This window comes from Papaver somniferum, chromosome 4 (assembly GCF_003573695.1).
Source record: "Papaver somniferum cultivar HN1 chromosome 4, ASM357369v1, whole genome shotgun sequence".
Taxonomy (NCBI): domain Eukaryota; kingdom Viridiplantae; phylum Streptophyta; class Magnoliopsida; order Ranunculales; family Papaveraceae; genus Papaver; species Papaver somniferum.
Window position 1 is genome coordinate 128,337,254 of NC_039361.1, and position 7,953 is coordinate 128,345,206.

Here is a 7,953-nt window from a genome sequence, read left to right on the forward strand (position 1 = left end):
ATTAGGAATATTGTGACTAGTTTATCTAGGGACACCCAAAACCCTAAATTTGGGGGTAGAGATTGTCAATTATCCCCAGTAGAAGTCCCTAACTTGGGACTCAAGCCTAGTGCATCTGAGGTATCGCTTGAGTCTATTCAGACTCCACAACCTGATCCGCCTGATACTGTTCAGGATGAAATCCATATATTAGAAACCCGTTTTTCGGATGAATCTATTTTTCAAGACACTCTTATGAAGCCCAACTGGAGGCTCTGGATAGATCCGGTTGTCTTGCAAGAAACCTTAGATGAGGATGTGCTCCTTCTGTTCATTTTTCTGAGCCAGTGCAGTTGTCTCATATTGGTGTTAGCTCTATTTGGTATTATGGACCCACAACCTTTTCGGCCATTGGTATATGACTTTGGAAGGTGAAGATCCTTTTTGAGGTATTTGATGTCTGGCTGAAGACTTTAAACTTAGCACTTCTTGGGAGGTAACCTAATCTCACGCAACACGGTAATATCTTTCCTCAACCCTTTTTGCTTCAAGTGGTAATAATTTCTCCTCGTTCATGCTGTTAATTTTATCATTGGAAACATTGAGGACAATGTTAGATTTAAGTTTGGGGGTATGGGAAAATCTTTTAGTTGCAATAAATAAACTCCAGAGCCTAGAAATTTATGCGTATTAAGGATAGCACTAACCAATCTAAGTGGATGGAAACATTTTTGTTTTAGGAGTTGAGGAACCAATCTGACTAGATGAAAACATCTATAGAGTCTATACATAAAAGCACAGAGCTCAGGTGTTAGAAATAACATGATAGTTTCGCCATATCTCGTCGAGTCCTTTTCACTTTCTATTTTTAGTTTTCTTTTATTTCAAGTGATTTGGTGGGGCACACGATTCAAGTTGTTACCTTTGCTAGAGTGAAATAGAGTGACTGAGTTACCTTTTCAAAAAAAAAAAAAAATTAAAAAAAAAATTAGACCAGACCAGTAGACCAATCGGAATAAATACTAACACTTGGATAACAATATGTGTGTGTTCTCCCTGTTTCCGTCGCCTAAACAAGCGTGGAATGCAGGACCCGTGGGAACTATCGTGTAATCTGCTGACAAGAAGCATGCGCTTGGATCAAAAAGATCTATTCATGCCGTTAAGTTAAAAAAAAATGGTTATTGTTCTGTGTAGTCAACTGCTGGTTCCTTTGTATTTTCCAGTTTGTTGATCTAGATTTAAGTTATTGACTGCTGGTTCCCTTGTATATGCCAGTGTGTTAATATTAGTCAGACCGGTATCTCAGTCATTTAGGTTAGGTTCACCTTGGCAGAGGCCTTCAGACAGATATGGGAAACACCGTTCACTTTTCAACCATCTACATTTTTCTTTTTCCATCTTCTTAATCTTTTCATGTGATTAGTCTGACTCCGAGTATGATGTCCATCGTGAAACTATCTTAGTAGAGCTCTGTCACTTATATGAATTTTAGTATGCTTGAGTGAAAACTCGTGTACAGTAATTGGAATTTCGCATCAGGGTACTTCCTCCTATAATTAATAAGTATGCCAACCAAGGAGGTTCTTTAGTGCTTTCCAAGATTTTGCGTAGATAGTTAGGGTCTGGAGTAAAGGTTTTGTGGGTACACCTCTGGTAAACCCTCCGGAGACAACACTCCGCCACTAGGGCCACCTAGGGGTTCAAATGATTTTCCTTTCTAGAATAAATTTTCTCGAGGACTAGCAAATAATAAGTTTGGGGGTATTTGATAGACGCATTTTTGTGTCTAATTTGTCCTCAATGTCCGTATTGTTGGAACTCTATTTTTGTACTAATATTGTGTTTTTATGTATTTTTAGGAAATAAACATTTTTGGAAAATTCGGCTCGAAAAGTTGCCCGGGGCACCCTTGAAGGACAATTGTTATTCGGACTCTCACTATCGGTTAAGGGGAACCTCAGTGGACACCTGCTATTCGCACCCCAATTCAGGATAGGGGGACACCCTTTCTTCTTCGTTTGAAAACTGTTTTTTGGTGGGAAATGAAATTCTCAACTGGCAGAAGTTTGATCACAAAAATGAAGGGGTTACGGGTCGATTCAATGGCTGAAATTTGATAGAGAGATGTGATATAGTTTAAGGAACACATTTTGGGCAGTGGGTTCGATCGGAATTGGCTGGAAAACGCGTGATGATTCACACACCCAAAACAGCGCACGTGTACTGTAACACGAGCACAATTGAAGTTCTCGTGTGCATGGAGGAGTTCTACTAGCGTTGAAAGAGTGCTGAGACGTGTAGAAGGCTAACTAGAGCGTGCAGGATCAAATCTAACGTGTGTAGAAGCCAAAAATGGAAATTATTGTTAAATATGGGCAGCGAGCAATGACGGGATTAATGGGAGATTATACGGTGTTATGGTCGGATATTTTTGTTCTAAAACACTATAAATACAAGGCTAAAGAGTTTAGCAAGTTTGGAGAGAATTGGGAGAGGTTTAGAGCACTACAGAGCAAGAAAATCCAAGTTGCAGAGATTCTGGCTCTGCTACTGCTGCTGCTGCTGCTGCGAGGAGGAAGAACGTGAAGAACAGACTCTTCAAGACCGTCGTTTATCAACAGTGACATCGACTGTCGCCTGTGGGTCGTAGTTTCCCAACGACAACATCACTTCAGCTTTGTCGTTGACTCTGAACGCCTTTTGTGGGTCGCAGAATCCTGTTTTATATCATTTTCTTGTCTTTCTCTTCATTGTAAAACACTTTTGAGCATCAATGAAATATTTTGAGAGGTTTTCCAACATGATGAGCGGCTAAAATACCTGGTGACTGAGGCGAAGGAGGAGCTATTCACTCATGTTTGATTGATAAATTCTTTTTATAATTTCTTAATTATTTATTTTATTTAATTCACTTGGATCAATAAAAAAAGAGATAAAAATGGTTTTCTTAATTAGTTGTGAATCAGTTTGATGTTTTATGCCTAGAATTAATTCTTTGATAAATCATGCTTAAGGATTACAATTTAATATTTGGACACCTTATAGATTAATAAGTGATTTAATGGAAAAATAACTAGATAATAATTATGAAATATTTTTGTAACCAATCAACTTGAAATAATAGTGAATCCGGAGCCTTAGTCCATTTTAAATCTTGACATCACTCTTCGAAAATTAATTTGCTTTATTTTTATTAAATCTAAAAAAAAAAGGAGTTACCTTCACAAGTTCGAAAAGAACCAGTTTTCACCACTATCTACAACAACATTTGAAAATACATCATCGGGTTTAAGTGAAACTAGTAACCAAATTCTGTGCCTAGAATGCTTAAAAATTTAATATACGGTGCCTTTAACGTTTTTGGTGCCTTAATAGTGAAAATTTAGTTTCTAAACACTAAGGTTGTCTAAATCAAAATCATTGGTGCCTTAAGATGCATGTATGCATGAGGCACACGTGTAGCCTTTAGAAACTGGAAATAAAAATAAAAGTGGGCGGAGATTTCTTATCTCTTTCTTCCTTTCTCTAGTTTTCTCTTTCTCTGGTAGACAGAAAAGAAAGTAAGAACATAGCATAAATTTTTGTAAAATTGAATGAGAAAGGTGAATGGAGAGTGAAATATCCGCAGAGAGAGGGGGTATCTCAAAATTCTCTTTCGTCCCTTCCATTCTCTTCTGATTACATTCTTTTGAATGGAGCTAGTCTTGAATGGTATTAATAGTGTGGTTTTAGAATCAAAGAAGCTTGTTGCAAAAATGAACTTGGGTATGGATTATCAGGGTTATAGATATATTTCTCTGACCTAGAAGTTCAAGTGAGAATCGCCATGTTGCTTTCGTTAATTGAGAATATTATTGGAGATGATTCAAGCAATTTTGAGTCATGGTTGTATACAGGAAGAAATTGGTAAGAGTTCATAGGAGTTTTTGGGTTTAGATGGAGCGAGATTACAGTGGAAGATGGTATTGCTGTGATGCCTATGTCGGAAGATAATTGAGTACTACAAAGTTCCAATAGGTTTATTTAAGGCATGCAACAACAAAAGTAAAATTTGGGGGTTTATCAAAGATTTAGCCGTGAAAACCCGTCTAGGTCTGATGCTGCTTCAGTTGGAATTGAGGAATAAACTTCAAATTCAGGTTTTGTCATTTTTCTTACATCTTGAGATAATTCTTATACCTTAGCAATTTTAGTATCATCTCTGTTCACAAATCTGTTGATAATTAGTTGTGGACAAGGTGTTTGTGACTTTGTCGTAAACAAGGGTTGTGCAATTTGATAATCTAATACATGAGTACTATTTTGTTGGGTATTTTTCTTGTTGCTCTCGTCTAAATCACTAACTATTGCTATTGTGATACTGTTCTTGGTTGCTATACAGAATCATTTAATAGCTTTAAAAATAAATTAGCATGCTTGCTAATTTATTTTCCAATAATTTAAATGTTCACTTGAGTGCTGTTTCATTATTTTATCTTGAAAGTGAAAAGTTAAGTTCTTTTCATTTTTGTATGACGACGATAAGTTGACAAAATCTATAGCTTGCCCATCATCGTTACCGTTCTGAATAATCTATGTTGCTTGGAGAAAAGATAATTGTTCTGGAAACAATAGGAATGCAGTTCCGAAACTTGGACTTCTAAGTTAAAAATGTAGCATTTTACCCATCGCTTAGCCTATGATTTTGATGTTGCGAATTTTAACTGTGTTTACATTAGACTGTGTGGATTGGAGACCTTAGTGACCAGATGCATGGGTTGATGATGTTCTGTGTACTGCTTATGGCTTATTGCCATTAGTTTGAATTAATTAAGGTAAACTCTGAACATTTTTGTACATAAAATTTTGGTATAGGTAAACAATGGTTAGCTACTGCTTGATTGGCCAGGACTTGAAGTTATCCATGGTACATGTCAGTTGATTTGGTGATAGGTGTGAGTAAAATTTCTTAAACTTGTTAATACGAACAAAGCATATTCAAGTATACCACCAGTTTCTCTTATGGTCAGAAATTGCACGTGGACAAGGTTCTGTGTAGAATTAACATTTCCTACGGAAATTTTAGTGTAGGTACTGTTATTGGCATGATAGAATTTACTGTCTACGCTTTGATGGCTTGTATGACTATTTTATTTGAAGTAGTTCTCGGAGATGCGGACGGCTTCACGAGAATTTCATTTTTGATCTCTTTTAAATATTTTGTGTGTATATGAGTGTTTCATTGTGTGGTGTCCAATATTTAGAGAATGTGGAAATTTCTTTGGCTTTGCCGGAGTTATGAAAAATGAATTTCATTTCTTAATTATATCCTTGTCGTTGGCCTTAAACAAATTTGGTTATTTTGGTGAACATTTCATTTCTTTTCCAAATCGGTATCTCAATAGCATGATCAATTGGTTCATATATAACTAGTATGGAGAGTGGACTAAGTTTTGTATGGAAAGAAATATAAAATTTGGTGAGCATGATGGAATGAGCTTGCCCATTGAAATATTTAGTCCATACGTGAGTTTGCTCATCTTGGTAATATGTATGTTGCACAATCCGTAGAACTATATATAGATATGGAAAATTGTTTTAGGTAGGATCTAGTACCCGGTACGGTATGGTGGATTCGTGTATATGGTAGGAACAGTAGATTATGGCTTTTGTCACAATGCCTTTGAATGGAAACTACTGTAAGCAGGGGTTGGACTTGAAAGAAATAACATAAATTGAATATCCTAAGAGGAGGGAAATTGCTCTGTCCTCTGTCAAAGTCTCAAGCCTTACTGCTTTATAAATGAATAGGATTCAAAATTTGATGATGCCATGTCTTTCGTCTTTTATGCCTGTCTACCTCTTCTGAGACCTAAGTAGGCCTTTCCTTTAACTTGTTGGAGGTTAGTTACATTGTATCCATTAAAATTGAGAAAATGCCCTTTTCAACTAATTGTTTACGAGTAATTAGAGAATCAACTAGTCTTCTAGCATGGTGGTACTGTTGGATAATTGTGTTCTACAACTGATTCTAAGTGGCAGGTACAAGCATATGTTATTGATGTTTAACATATTTTCATTAATCGATTGTTGCTAAGTTGACTGTTGCTTCATAAAACTATAGTCTTTTATGAAGAAAGTTGTTGACAAGTTAGGGATGGAAGAAATTTAAAGGAAAATGACTGCAGGTCAAGGGATGGTTGTAAAGAGGTAATTGCTACCGTTGAGGGTAGTTCATATTATCTAAATGAACAATTGACGAACTACGGTCGTGCTTGATCCCTTCGAGCAACGGAGAGGGTACGTAGGCAGCCGCTACGCGGTTCAACACAACTCTACAAGGTTGTTCATATCATCTGAAAGTCCTGGTTACTGCTTTGCAGTTCATACCATCTATTCAGAGATGATTGCAACCTTGGCAGGTATATATCATGGGAAATTGGCCCGTGTTAATTTGGCAACTGGTCGTCTGTTATTTTGGGCAATTGGCCCGTGTTAATTTGCCAACTGGCCGTCTGTTATTTTTGGGCAATTGGCCCGTGTTAATTTTGACAACTGTCCGTATAAGTTATTGGGTTGGCAACTAGCCAAATTTTATTTTAGGCAATTGACCGACTCTTATATTTAATTTTTTTTGGAAATTGAATCCCTCGTGGAATTTTATGAGTATTATGGTATGGGACATATGCTCATAGAATTCCAACCTTGAGACCAATAAGATTTTTGTTTAGCAGGATCTCAATTCTGTTGTTCTTGGGATAATTCAATGAACATTTTGCAGGTTAAAGGTGAATTGGTTCCAAAAATTTGAAAGTCCGGTTTCTTGAGTGGCGTATCAGGAGTCGGAGCTTGTCAAACGAGCCGAAACCCGGTTCCCTGGAAGTCCAGATTCTATGATCTGTCATAGAATCTCTTTCTGAAAGTTCTCTAAAATTATCGAAGCTCGCCTCATCTCCATATTGCCAAGGGCGAACTCATTCTCACCATGAAGAGCATCTCTTGAAAAGCGAGGGCAGAGTGCAACAACTTCTAAAATTCGGCTTGGATATTGTTGAGCCATTCTCGGAGCCATCTCGCGTTAAAGCGAAGATTTTCGCAAGTGGTCACGAGCTTTCCAAGATCTATGAATTAACCAGAAGGAATTTTGTTCAGAGTCAAGTCCTGTACGACATCAAGGGTCTCCAGCAAGTCGTTAATTATTTCAATCATAGGAGGAACAACATAAGTTATTATCCCCATTGTAGTAATATGGCCATATCTTCGCCAAATCAACCGGTACAATTCGGCATATTTGGTAGCAACACTGAACCCCCTACGAGTATTTCATTTGAGCCCAAGGTTGCACTAGGGCCAACAAAATCAAGACCAGCGGTAAAATATTCAGTTATATTCGGTGATGTGCTTCATCTCTCCGGGTTTCTTCAACACGAGAATCACCAACCTGGGGACTGATGGGTAGCTGAAGCATTGTCAAGGGAACAAATTTATGTTGTATTTCCAATAAGTACATCTTGAGTCATTCCATGTCATGAGTCTACAAAAGAAGATAGAATTAAACAAGATATATTGAGATATGGAAGCAAAAAGGAAATTTAGCTTTGGCGGCTAAACTTGCTTCGTATGTGGGATTAGTGTTCATGGAGACAAAAGGCCACGTCTTATGCTAATATAAGGGATCTAGTAAAGTCATAATACCCTAGGAGGCATACTCAAGGCGTCACAACATGCAGCGGATCAAGGAATATGGGAATCCTCTTACAATTAGTGCTAATATAAGGGATCTAGTAAAGTCATAGTACCCTAGGAGGCATACTCAAGGCATCACAACATGCAAAGGAATATGGGAATCCTCTTACAATTAGGATTTCTGTACACTTCCATGAGAAAACGCGCTAACTGACGAACATTCGTAAGGAATTTTGGGGTACTGTCTTGAGAAAATATGTTTATCTATATCTCTGCTACAACATATCCAAAGGGTGCCTCAAACGG

At 37.3% G+C, this 7,953-nt stretch overlaps 1 long non-coding RNA gene across 1 annotated transcript; it reads left to right on the plus strand.

Moving 5' to 3' along the window:
• The first annotated feature begins 3,502 nt into the window (after nucleotides 1-3,502).
• LOC113276552 lies at nucleotides 3,503-7,247 on the plus strand. The gene is made up of 2 exons (XR_003324507.1): nucleotides 3,503-4,121; nucleotides 6,743-7,247. It is a non-coding gene; the product is annotated as an uncharacterized LOC113276552 (long non-coding RNA).
• The last annotated feature ends 706 nt before the right edge of the window (nucleotides 7,248-7,953 follow it).